Source organism: Olea europaea, chromosome 5, assembly GCF_002742605.1.
Source record: "Olea europaea var. sylvestris chromosome 5, O_europaea_v1, whole genome shotgun sequence".
Lineage (NCBI taxonomy): Eukaryota > Viridiplantae > Streptophyta > Magnoliopsida > Lamiales > Oleaceae > Olea > Olea europaea.
In genome coordinates, this window is record NC_036241.1 from 16,348,841 (window position 1) to 16,360,777 (window position 11,937).

Below are 11,937 nucleotides of genomic sequence, written 5' to 3' on the forward strand. Positions count from 1 at the left end.
AATTTCATTAATACAAAATTTGGACACGATGGATTAATATAATTAAAAGTCAATTGGTCACAAAGATTGTTAAATTATCTAAAAGGTGAAATAATATAATATTAAGAATTTACAAATATTATTTATTTATCCATCACTTACTTTTATATAGGGTTAATAGCAAAAAAAGGTCCCTATGTTTGACACTTATTGCGAAAAATGTCCCCACAATTTTTTTTTTTTTTTGCATTGTTGTCTTTATTTTAACATTTCATTACTAAAAACGTCATTTTCACCATTTTTGAATATAAAATGACCAAAATATCTTCCTATTTAAATAAAACAAAAAAGAAAAGAAAAATAAAGAATAATTGCAGTCTTACTTTTAAATGTTTTAAAAAGTGCAAGTGAGTCCAGATAATTATTAAAATGCCTAATAGCACAAAACGTCCCTACGTTTGGCCTGTAGTGTACAAAACCTCTCTACATTTCAAAATGATGAAAATGACGTTTTCAACAATGAAACGTAAAAATATGGATTAAAATGCAAAAAAAATTTGAAACGTGTGGACATTCTTTACAAGAAGTGTCAATGGTAGGAACGTTTTTCGCAAGAAATGTCAAACGTAAGGATGTTTTATGCTATTAGGCCTTATTAAAATTGAAACCATTGCCAAACCGATGAACCTTCACACCATTTCCAAAATGCCATCACCCAAACTCCGACGGCACCACCTATTCCGAAGATATCCATATCATTTCCAATACAACAATCAACTATACTCACCGGGGCACTTCTATTCATGGTTTCTTCTTCTCCAAATGGGATTGTTACCTTAGAAATGAAAAAAATTCCGACCAACCATTGCCCAAATCGTCGAATCTCCATACCGCTGAACCATCTGTTGATATAGGGGTTCAGCGATTTGGCAATGGTTTCAATTTAAATAAGGTCCAATAGCACAAAACGTCCATACGTTTGATACTTATTGTGGAAAACGTCCATACGTCTGGCATTTCTTGTGAAAAACGTCCATACGTTTTATTTTTTTCGTCCCTATTTTCACATTTCATTGCGAAAAAACATCATTTTCATCAATTTGAAACGTAGGGACATTTTGCACACTATAGGCCAAACATAGAGACATTTTGTATTATTAGGCATTTTAATAATTATTTAGACTCATTTGTACTTTTTAAAACATTTAGGAGAAGATTGCAATTTATTATTTATTTTTCTTTTCTTTTTTGGGTTTTATTTAAATAAGAAGGTATTTTGGTCATTTTACATTCAAAATGGCGAAAATGACGTTTTTAGCAATAAAACGTTGAAATAAGGACGAAAATGTAAAAAAAATGAAATATAGGGACATTTTTCGCAATAAGTGTCAAATGTAGAGACATTTTGTGTTATTAACCCCTTTTATATATTTAAACAATTTAAGTGCTTGTTTGGTAGAGATTTTGTTAATTGATTTTTTGATCGTTAGAGATAAAGTGGGTCCTACCCGTGAGAGAAGAATTCAAAAAACGACGACTGAAATAGTGAAATAACGGTCAAAATTTGATTTTAATTAGATTTTAAGCTGTCCCAAACATGCTCTAAATCGTTTATAAATTATTCACAAACTAAGGCCCTTTCTAGTACAGATTAAAATCAATATTTAAATTTAAATCATAGTCAACAAATTATTTAACTACTCAGTTATGAGGTTTACAACTTTTCAACTACATATTTTAATCCATATTAAATAGTTACTAAGGATGATTAAGCATAGTGTTCAAAACGTCCCTACGTTTGGCCTGTAGTGTACAAAACCTCTCTACATTTCAAAATGATGAAAATGACGTTTTCAACAATGAAACGTAAAAATATGGATTAAAATGCAAAAAAAATTTGAAACGTGTGGACATTCTTTACAAGAAGTGTCAATGGTAGGAACGTTTTTCGCAAGAAATGTCAAACGTAAGGATGTTTTATGCTATTAGGCCTTATTAAAATTGAAACCATTGCCAAACCGATGAACCTTCACACCATTTCCAAAATGCCATCACCCAAACTCCGACGGCACCACCTATTCCGAAGATATCCATATCATTTCCAATACAACAATCAACTATACTCACCGGGGCACTTCTATTCATGGTTTCTTCTTCTCCAAATGGGACTGTTACCTTAGAAATGAAAAAAATTCCGACCAACCATTGCCCAAATCGTCGAATCTCCATACCGCTGAACCATCTGTTGATATAGGGGTTCAGCGATTTGGCAATGGTTTCAATTTAAATAAGGTCCAATAGCACAAAACGTCCATACGTTTGATACTTATTGTGGAAAACGTCCATACGTCTGGCATTTCTTGTGAAAAACGTCCATACGTTTTATTTTTTTCGTCCCTATCTTCACATTTCATTGCGGAAAAACATCATTTTCATCAATTTGAAACGTAGGGACATTTTGCACACTATAGGCCAAACATAGAGACGTTTTGTATTATTAGGCATTTTAATAATTATTTAGACTCATTTGTACTTTTTAAAACATTTAGGAGAAGATTGCAATTTATTATTTATTTTTCTTTTCTTTTTTGGGTTTTATTTAAATAAGAAGGTATTTTGGTCATTTTACATTCAAAATGGCGAAAATGACGTTTTTAGCAATAAAACGTTGAAATAAGGACGAAAATGTAAAAAAAATGAAATATAGGGACATTTTTCGCAATAAGTGTCAAATGTAGAGACATTTTGTGTTATTAACCCCTTTTATATATTTAAACAATTTAAGTGCTTGTTTGGTAGAGATTTTGTTAATTGATTTTTTGATCGTTAGAGATAAAGTGGGTCCTACCCGTGAAAGAAGAATTCAAAAAACGACGACTGAAATAGTGAAATAACGGTCAAAATTTGATTTTAATTAGGTTTTAAGCTGTCCCAAACATGCTCTAAATCGTTTATAAATTATTCACAAACTAAGGCCCTTTCTAGTACAGATTAAAATCAATATTTAAATTTAAATCATAGTCAACAAATTATTTAACTACTCAGTTATGAGGTTTACAACTTTTCAACTACATATTTTAATCCATATTAAATAGTTACTAAGGATGATTAAGCATAGTGTTTAGTTAATTATATCTCCAAAACTTAATACGGCATAAGATAAGAGAGAGCTAATATGCGTGGAGTATTCCAATGCGGTGTATGTTAATGCGAGAACACTAATGCAAAATAAACTATAAACACATTGTTGAAAATGGATACTTATAACCATTCTTAAATATTTTGTTCAAAAAATAAATTAGGGTTTTAGAAGTAGGACAAGTCGACACATGACCGACCAGCCTGGTCTCTTTCAATCATGAGTTGGGCTGCCGTTGTAAGTGGGACATGTCATGCCAAACATTTTAATTTAGTAGTTCATCTAAGCCCCGTTTGGCCCATTATTTGAATTTATAATGGAGGAATAATATTTTTTTTAAAAAAATGAATGATTGTAAAAGAATAAAAAAAATTTGATTTGCGTATAATATTATTTTATTGAAAATTGTGTTATTGAAGATAAGAGAGAAAATTTTAAATTAAATTGATGTATTTTAATGGGCGCCAAATGGAAGCTAAATCAATTTTGTAACAACATCAAAATGAAGACAACCACTAGACTCTCTTTAAAATCAAAGAGAGACATATTTAGGTGCCGCCTGAGAGCGCTTCTCCCCGAATTATAAGCAAATTTTCGTCCGTTGGCTACAATAAATGGGGTCCTCAAGGTTGCAGCAATTTTTTACTATACCAACCAATTAAATAGAAAATGTAGTGAAAAGACCATGGCATCCTTACATTTTTATTATTCCAAAACCATCACAGGGATTTTTTTGACATTTCACATAATTAGTGAATGATGGCTGCTGCAGCCATCCCATTTTTGGCTAGATTTCTTGCAAGTGTGGGGCTCATTAACGGTCAATTTTTTTAAAAAAAAAATCTAGGTGGAATCTCTCCCCGACAGGCCCTTAATTATCGATGGTACTAAGCATCCGTCTAAGTAACATTGAGGTCCATGGGAAATAATATCTTATTTATCTAGAACAATTGAATATTGTGGAACCCGGTGACTCGTAAACGAGTGCGTAGCATCGCTAAGACTAAATAGTATTACCCTTAATTTTCAAAGAGGTAATGGTTGTAGACTACATTTTGAAGTAGATTTTCAAAAATGCTTGGTTTAGCGTTGAATTTAGGCAACATTTTCTCCAGTTACAAAAATCAAACAAGGTTGCTGAGAGAGGATTTGTAGTCTCACGTGTTGGGTTCGAGTCTAAGACCACTAGGAAAAGGTGGAGTTATATCGATAGCAAAATAATGTGTCTTGTCATCATGTTTAGGAATTGGGATGAAGTCTAATCTCGTCCTGCCCAAAAATTGGGATTAGGTGGGAAATATGATTTCTGCCTCGAACTTGTTCCGACTCTTTTGTTTTTGCATTTTTTTAATTTGTCTTAATACTAGTCATATTTAAAAAAAAAAATATAGAAAAAAGTAAGTATGCGAAAAAGATAAATCATGTTTTAATCCTCACCCCTACCGAGGAAGGCCACAACTGCCATCCCTATATAATCTCTAGCTAGGCAATAGGAAAATGCTCAATAGGATTCATTCCCAAACAACGAGATCCCCACTTGCATGGCACAATGAAGAGATAAAAGTGGAGGAAGATTTATACATTTCATTGATCTTATCATTTCACCTCATATCACATAGAATGATCCTTAATTTGTACGTATATCAATATTTTAAAATAATGACTTGCGTGCCCACATACAAAGGCAAAACTCAAACTTCTAGTTTAATTAGGAGCAATTGCTTCACCATTTATGAGGCGTGCGCCTTAGACTTTGGAGTTGTTGGAAACTTCGAGTTCCTTTTATATATACAATTTGTTTACCATTTCAAAGGTCTCATTGTGTAGTTCGCAACTAATTTGGAATGGTAAAATTTCGATGAACGCAAAAGTCGTACAAAAGCCTCAAAGATGTTTGCTCGGTTGGTTTAAAGGGGCATAAACTTCTAACTTCTTTGTCCTCAACCCAACTTTTCCCCTTCATTCTATCAAGCCCCATCATAAATCTAAATTTCTAATTTAACTCTCGATCAATTTTTATCCCCTTTTTTCTTCTATTATGGATTAAAATAAAATTATATATCCTAAGAATTCTAGGGGTGTTACAGCAGGTTGCAAAAAACAACTATGTCTTTCACGTTCACACTGATCAACTAGTGGATTCTCTTACAAAGCCGTTTTCTGGAATTGAAGATTGGCACATAATATTCTCCACGATCTTATCTCTTCATCAGTGTCTTGATTTTAGGATTTAAACTGTACTGTAAGAAGCTTTAACTGATTCTGTGATTGATCCATACGTAGTAGTATATATTTTTCTCAATGCCCGAATGACAATCATCTCCTTTGCAGCTGAAGCTTTATCTCTATCACAGGTAGCTGATATAGGTCTATCTTATGAATTTCTTTAACCTTTTTGTGATTTGTTCTTCTGTCGGTCATTTGAATGTACTTTTTATTGCTCAGGACCCCAACTAGCATTTGTTGTTGGAGGAGAAGATGAGTGACTGTGAAACCCATTAAAGCAATTTTCATATTCAAGTTGGTCTGCCTCGGTTCTTTGGAATAGGGAGCAAGTTAAGAAAAACGAATTCAATACAAGCTTTGTTCCCTATTATAATGAGATTTTGCCAATTTCATTTTGTTGCCGTGCTTGTCAATGTCTGTCGTCCCATGTGACTAAAAAGGATAAAGCTACACGTACGGAACATGGTTTACAGAAATTATACAAAAATTCAAAAGAGGGTGATGTGTCGTGAAAATGAAAAAGAAAGAACGGTTCACTTGGAGAAAAATATGAATAAATACATTAAATATCTTATATTTTTGTCTTAATTTTCATGGTTACTCCGGGATATCAAATGAAATATTCACGGCCTAATTTTTCACATCGTTAATTTTGCACGAAAAGGCCAGTCGTAGCAAATGCTACGGCGCGGCAAAGTTGACCGTTCCAAATTAGTATTTCAAGATTTACGGTAACAAGCTAACTTTAAAAATTATTCGACGATCATATGCAAGTCAAATTCATAAATCTTTTATATCCCCTTATAGTTCTATTGATTGGTCTGACAATTTAACAGTGCAATGTCAATTGTGATATCAAAGTCTACTGTTAAATAATGTGAAATCTCATTAAAATGGGGATCAATCGGACTAATCTTATGTTGAAGCATCAATTTTTCCAATTGCAGCTTTTCGCGTACAATAATAGGAATCTGGAATGAAGGTTTATTGCGTTTTATCGCTTCTCATCCTGTATATGTAAAGCTGCTAAACTTATTTAAGAATCTAATTGTCACTGAAATTCAATTGATTAAAAGTTATATCAGAAGTCAGATGATTAATCTTCCAACTACAGACTAGAAGTCTATACAAATTTGTAATATATTTTATACAATAAATACATAAACATCTATTTACAAATTAATTATTATGAAATACTGAGCTTATGGCTTGCGTAACATATGTCGAAAGCCGTCCAGCAATTTGTCTCTGGCAGCTAGAAATTCAGAGAACATATAATTTGTTTGCTTGTCGATGCCCTGGATTAAATTTTCTAGCAATTCCAGTCTTGTCTTCAATTCTTTTTCTGCAGCATCATTCCATCTTTCGCCGGGTTTCATCTCTGCAAAGCGCGCCGTTGCATTGTTTATAAGCTGCCTCAATTCTTCCATCACACCCCGCTTTTCTACGATCAATTTGCAGACTCTGGATTCCAATTCTTCTGGTAAAGAACAATCGGATAAAGCAACTGATTTAAGTATTTCCAGGTATGGTTTGATATCACTGCAGAGACCTGATAAGACCAAGCCAAGAACCCATAATCCAGTTCTTTTCGTTACAAGCAAAGCTTGAAGAATAACACATTCCTTCTCAGAACAACCCCTTTCGTCACTTTTAGCTAAAAATTCCTGTTTGAAATTACTTCTAGGACCCTTCAGCTGAATTTTCTTCAGAAGCTGTACTGCTGAGGAAGGCGAGTTCTTGACGAGGCTCAAAGCGTGAGAAAGCTCGAGCTTTGCCTGGCTCAAATGAGAAAGAGAGGAGCTAATGGAGTTTAGCAGGTTCATCAAGTTGAAGGTGTAGTCAAGATATTCTTGCGTAGCAGCATCTCCCCATTTACTCATGGGGTAATCTATATCCACAACCAGCTTTGCAAAAGCCTTGTTGCTCATATTCAGCATCTCGTAACAACGGAGAAACCATGGCAGTGACAGAAATTCTGACTCCGATTTCAACGCGAGCTGGTTACGAAGATTTGACATTTCAGATCGAAAATTCGATAATGAAGCCGATAAGGCTTCTGACTTATGGCGGTGATTTGGTTTCAGGGACAGGCCAAGTGAAAGCACCATGACAGAAAATTGAGAAAGAAAGTCTTTTTAGTACTTGGTTTTTATGAATTTGTGGTGTGGAACTCGTGGCTGATTATTGGAAATATATATATGATTTGGATGAACAAGTTGGGGAAAGTGTATCCGTGTTGTTTTGTTGAAGTGTTTTTTTTCAAAACCAACAGCAAAAGTGAGACCGAAACCATGTACAACACTGGTGGGCTGGTCAAATATTCTTATCCGTGACCGTGTGCTGGTGTGCAAGTGTGTATTTTGAGTTGGCATCGTATACTTATACGTACACGCATACGCATTTCAGCATTTGGTAAGTAGTAATCAATGGGTGGGTCCATTTCCTGCTACATGACTTTGTTTGCAAGCACTTAGAAAGAAATGTGCCTCAATTATGAACGGAACACACTTTAGTAATACCACGATACCAGATTAATGACACTTTGAATCATTTCGTTGGTAGTTGGAAAAAATATTTTTCAACCATTCAATCACAATTTGCCAATTCATTCTAGAAATCTGATTTTGGTAAAATGGCATAACTCGATTGAAGTTGATATGAGAATAAAATTAATGAAGGCATTTTCTTGATGGGGATGAGATTTTAATCGGAATCAAATCTTTCAAATGGGAATCGAATCGGTTCCAAATAATTGAGAATCGAATCAAGAATTGATAGGAACGGACAATTTTTGGTTCTTAATCGAAATCATGGGTACTTGACTTTGAAATTAAGTTTGCCATTTTTTATTAAGTTTTTTATTTTAATAATTAATGAGTAACGATTATGGGCAATAATGTAATCATGTTTGTCATTTTTTATTTTAACAATTTTGTCAAAAGTTTTGTCATTTCAACTCTGAAATACCTTGACTCTCAAAAAACTTAATTTTGTTATGATATGTTATGGATTATTTACTCATGGAGGCAGCCGATTCTAAGGGATATTATATATTATAGATATTACATTTTTTCTAACGAAAATCTTTTCTCCCGGTGTATGTGAAAAAGAGTGACGAACTCATTTTCTTTTCGATCACTCTTTCAAGGGTGGCTGCTTCTAGACAAACCTCCCGAAAGCCACTGCCTATGAGTTGCCGGTTCATTCTTCAACAGGCATGCGGTCAGAGACCTGACTCCTCCCACAAAATCAAATAAACTTACAAAGGTTCGTAAAAGTCCTTGTATAAAAGCTTTTGATTCTATAAAAAATCTAAAATGATGATGACGACGACAATTCATTGAATCTTAAGGTTCTTTACTTGAAAATTCTCTGTAAATCTTTGAAAAAGTTTCTTTATTTTCTTTTGTGTTTATTTAGAAGGATGGTCAATTTTTTGAAGGCGGGGATGATTTGCACATCAAACTAAAAAGATAAGGACGTTTTTGCACTACATTTACTTGATTTGATGATGTTATGTATTTAGCCAAAATGAAAGAATGGTGACAATTTACACAAACCATGCAAACGGAAAAGGTGTTTTGTACCAATTATCCAACGAGAAATATAATTTTGTTATTGTATATTATAGATCATCTGATAATGCAAGTATTGATTCATAAAGACTTACAATAAATTATATGCAAGATTTTTTTTTATTTTTTTCAAATGAAAGTATATAAAAGTCAAATAAATTCTATATAAATCTGCAAAAAGAAAAAAAAATTAAATCATTAAAGTTAAAATAGTCTCAATAAAATCTTTAAAAATTCAAAGGATGATTATATCATCATCACAATTTTTATTTGTTACACCATCTTTTAGTTGTAGTTAAACTCCTCAATCTTACTCATTGTAACAATTATTTTTCTTAACATTTTTCGTTGAATTCTCATCTTCAACCTTCCAATTATTAGTACGGTTCGTTTCTTGATGATGATTTATATAAGAATATTTTATTTTTATTCTTTAAAATGAGGAAAAAGTATTTCTTTGCATTATTATTTATTTATTTGAATTATAATAAAAAATAAGTTATTTTACGTCATTTTAACAATCTTTTGAATATAAAACTATTATAAAACACAAAATACATTAATTAATGAAAAGTTTTAGAATAAGAATGACGTGTAAAATAGCTAGGTACATAGCACGGCAAAAGATTAAGAATCTTAAATACAATTAAAATGTATTGCAAGAAATAAAAATTATGCTATGAATCGAATATAATTAAGAAATTCAAATTGAGCCTATGTTTGGTAGCCTTTATTTCGAAAAAAATTAGGTTTAAAATCATATTTTTTAAAGACAATGTAGTTAAAAAATATAAAAAAAAAATTGAATTTACGTGTAAAATATTCGATCGTTCGAACGTGGACTGCATACGACTTTAATACCCCTGACTTGCTTCCTAAAAATAGGGAAAATTTTGAATTATTAGGGATGGCAGCGGGTCCAGTTCGCCTGTTTGCTACCGCAATCCTTCTTCTTCTTCTTTTGAAGAGAGGGAGATGAAAGAGAAGGCAGCGGTTTAGTAATAAAGACAGTGTCAGTGCTGGTGATGAAAGAGACGAAGAGGAAACTGAAACCCAACAGCTTAAATATGGGTTTGGGGGGATTCAATTCAATTAGGTCCCCAACAACTCAAATACATAACCGTTCTCAATGATTCCTCAGATTTCTTCAACTTGTAATCTTCCTTCATCTTTTTACATATAATTGTTGAAGAGGGTGCTCCAGAAAGTTTCTTAGCCTGAGTGTATGATCTGAGGCTGTTCTTGGCATGTTGTTGAAATAACCTCATTGCATAATTCCATCTACAGAATCCCTGATCTTTTAGAACCTCAACAGCTCCAATGCTTGCTCCCACTAACTAGGCCCTGCTTGTGGAACTCATTTTCTGCTTCTTCTTCTTTCGTATAGTTAAAATTATTCACTGTTTGTGCTCAATGGATCTGAATGATGATGAAAAATAATGGGGAGAATATTGAGTTTATATGCATGTATACAAAGAAACTGGGGGAGATTTTGCCAGCAGAAAAGAAAATGCCACTGGTTTTGGATGGTAGTTTTATGTTTATCATGGATTGATTTGTGCCAACGAATTTAGACCAATTAGGTGGAGAATGCTGCAGATATGTCCAAACTTATACACCACTTGTCCATATAATAATAAAATTATTATTATTATTATTATTTTCTCTTGACAGGTTACTTTGCCCCTACGAACTCGTCGGGCGGATTTTTATTGCCGCATTCGGGGCAGGTTTCTTGCCATCACTAGAATTTACGTGCAAAAAATTTAAGGGAAATTTGTTGAAACAGCCGGGTTTGTCAATGTTTTTGAGAAATAGCTTTTGACCAATACAAAAAGGAGAAAAAAAAAATCAAAATAGTTTAATTGACAAAATGATCAAACTATCATTCACATTTTAACACAAAAATCCTTCCATATTCCCTCTTTCACCCCGTTTCTTCCTCAGGTAAAACCCTATTCCTCCAAATTCAAAAATTAACGTCTCTCTTCTTCTTCCCTTTTGAGAAAATCTCACAAAATCCACTACAAACCTCACGAAATCAACATGGCTATTTCTGAATTAAAAGACATTCCGAAATTAAAAGACACCATCTCAATTTCATATAACTTTTAATCCACATTAACAAGTTCTTGCACTTTGTTGTACAACTTTATATACGAAATGCTAGATGGAACATAAAGAATATCCACACTTTCTTCACCGTTGCCTACATAATCCCATGTCCATTTGCATTCTTCAGTCTTTTTAAACTCGACAAAATAGCATACTGTACCCATATCATTTCTACAGAATCCATAACTGTAAATAAAATAAAAAGTTAAATAAGTTACTGAAGTATATATCAAAGTAATATGAAAATAGTTACCATATTTAATTTATCAAAGTAACCACAATATATTATTAATAATGGACAGATCATAACAGATAACGGTTGTCTGACGTTTTATATGAAAGATAACGACTATAGTGTTGTTCTGAACTACTAATAACGACTGTAGTGTTGTTATCGTCCAATAGTTGCGGACGGTACAAATATACACCAAATGCGAAAATAAAATCAATTAAAATATCATTTTATACTTATTCAACAATAAAAGTAGCAATGTAAATGAGATTTCTAAAATACCTTTCTTCTTTCCTTAAATATAGTAGAGATTTCAATTTGAATAATATAGACACAAAAATTATTGTTCAAATGCTCAAAATATTAGAGAAGATATATGAAGAATACCATGAATAACAAGATTTTAAGGAAGCAACCACCAGAAAGCACATCACGAGTTTTTGTAAATGAATTGAGAGATTTAATTGGATTGAAAATGGTATTTGAGTATTTTTTATGGTGAGGGTATTTTAAATATTTGATCTTATTTGTTTATTGTTTTTGCAAGTGAAGGCTATTTCATCAAAAAATATTGGAGGAAGGTTATTTTACCAATAACATTGTTTGACTGAGTTTTTTTTTTTTTTTTTTTTTTATCAAATCCCCCAAAATTTAATCATGCGAAGGTG

At 32.6% G+C, this 11,937-nt stretch overlaps 1 pseudogene; it reads right to left on the reverse strand.

The window, feature by feature from the left end:
• Positions 1 to 9,609: 9,609 nt before the first annotated feature.
• LOC111394848 lies at positions 9,610 to 10,426 on the reverse strand (annotated as a pseudogene).
• Between the last annotated feature and the right edge of the window lie 1,511 nt (positions 10,427 to 11,937).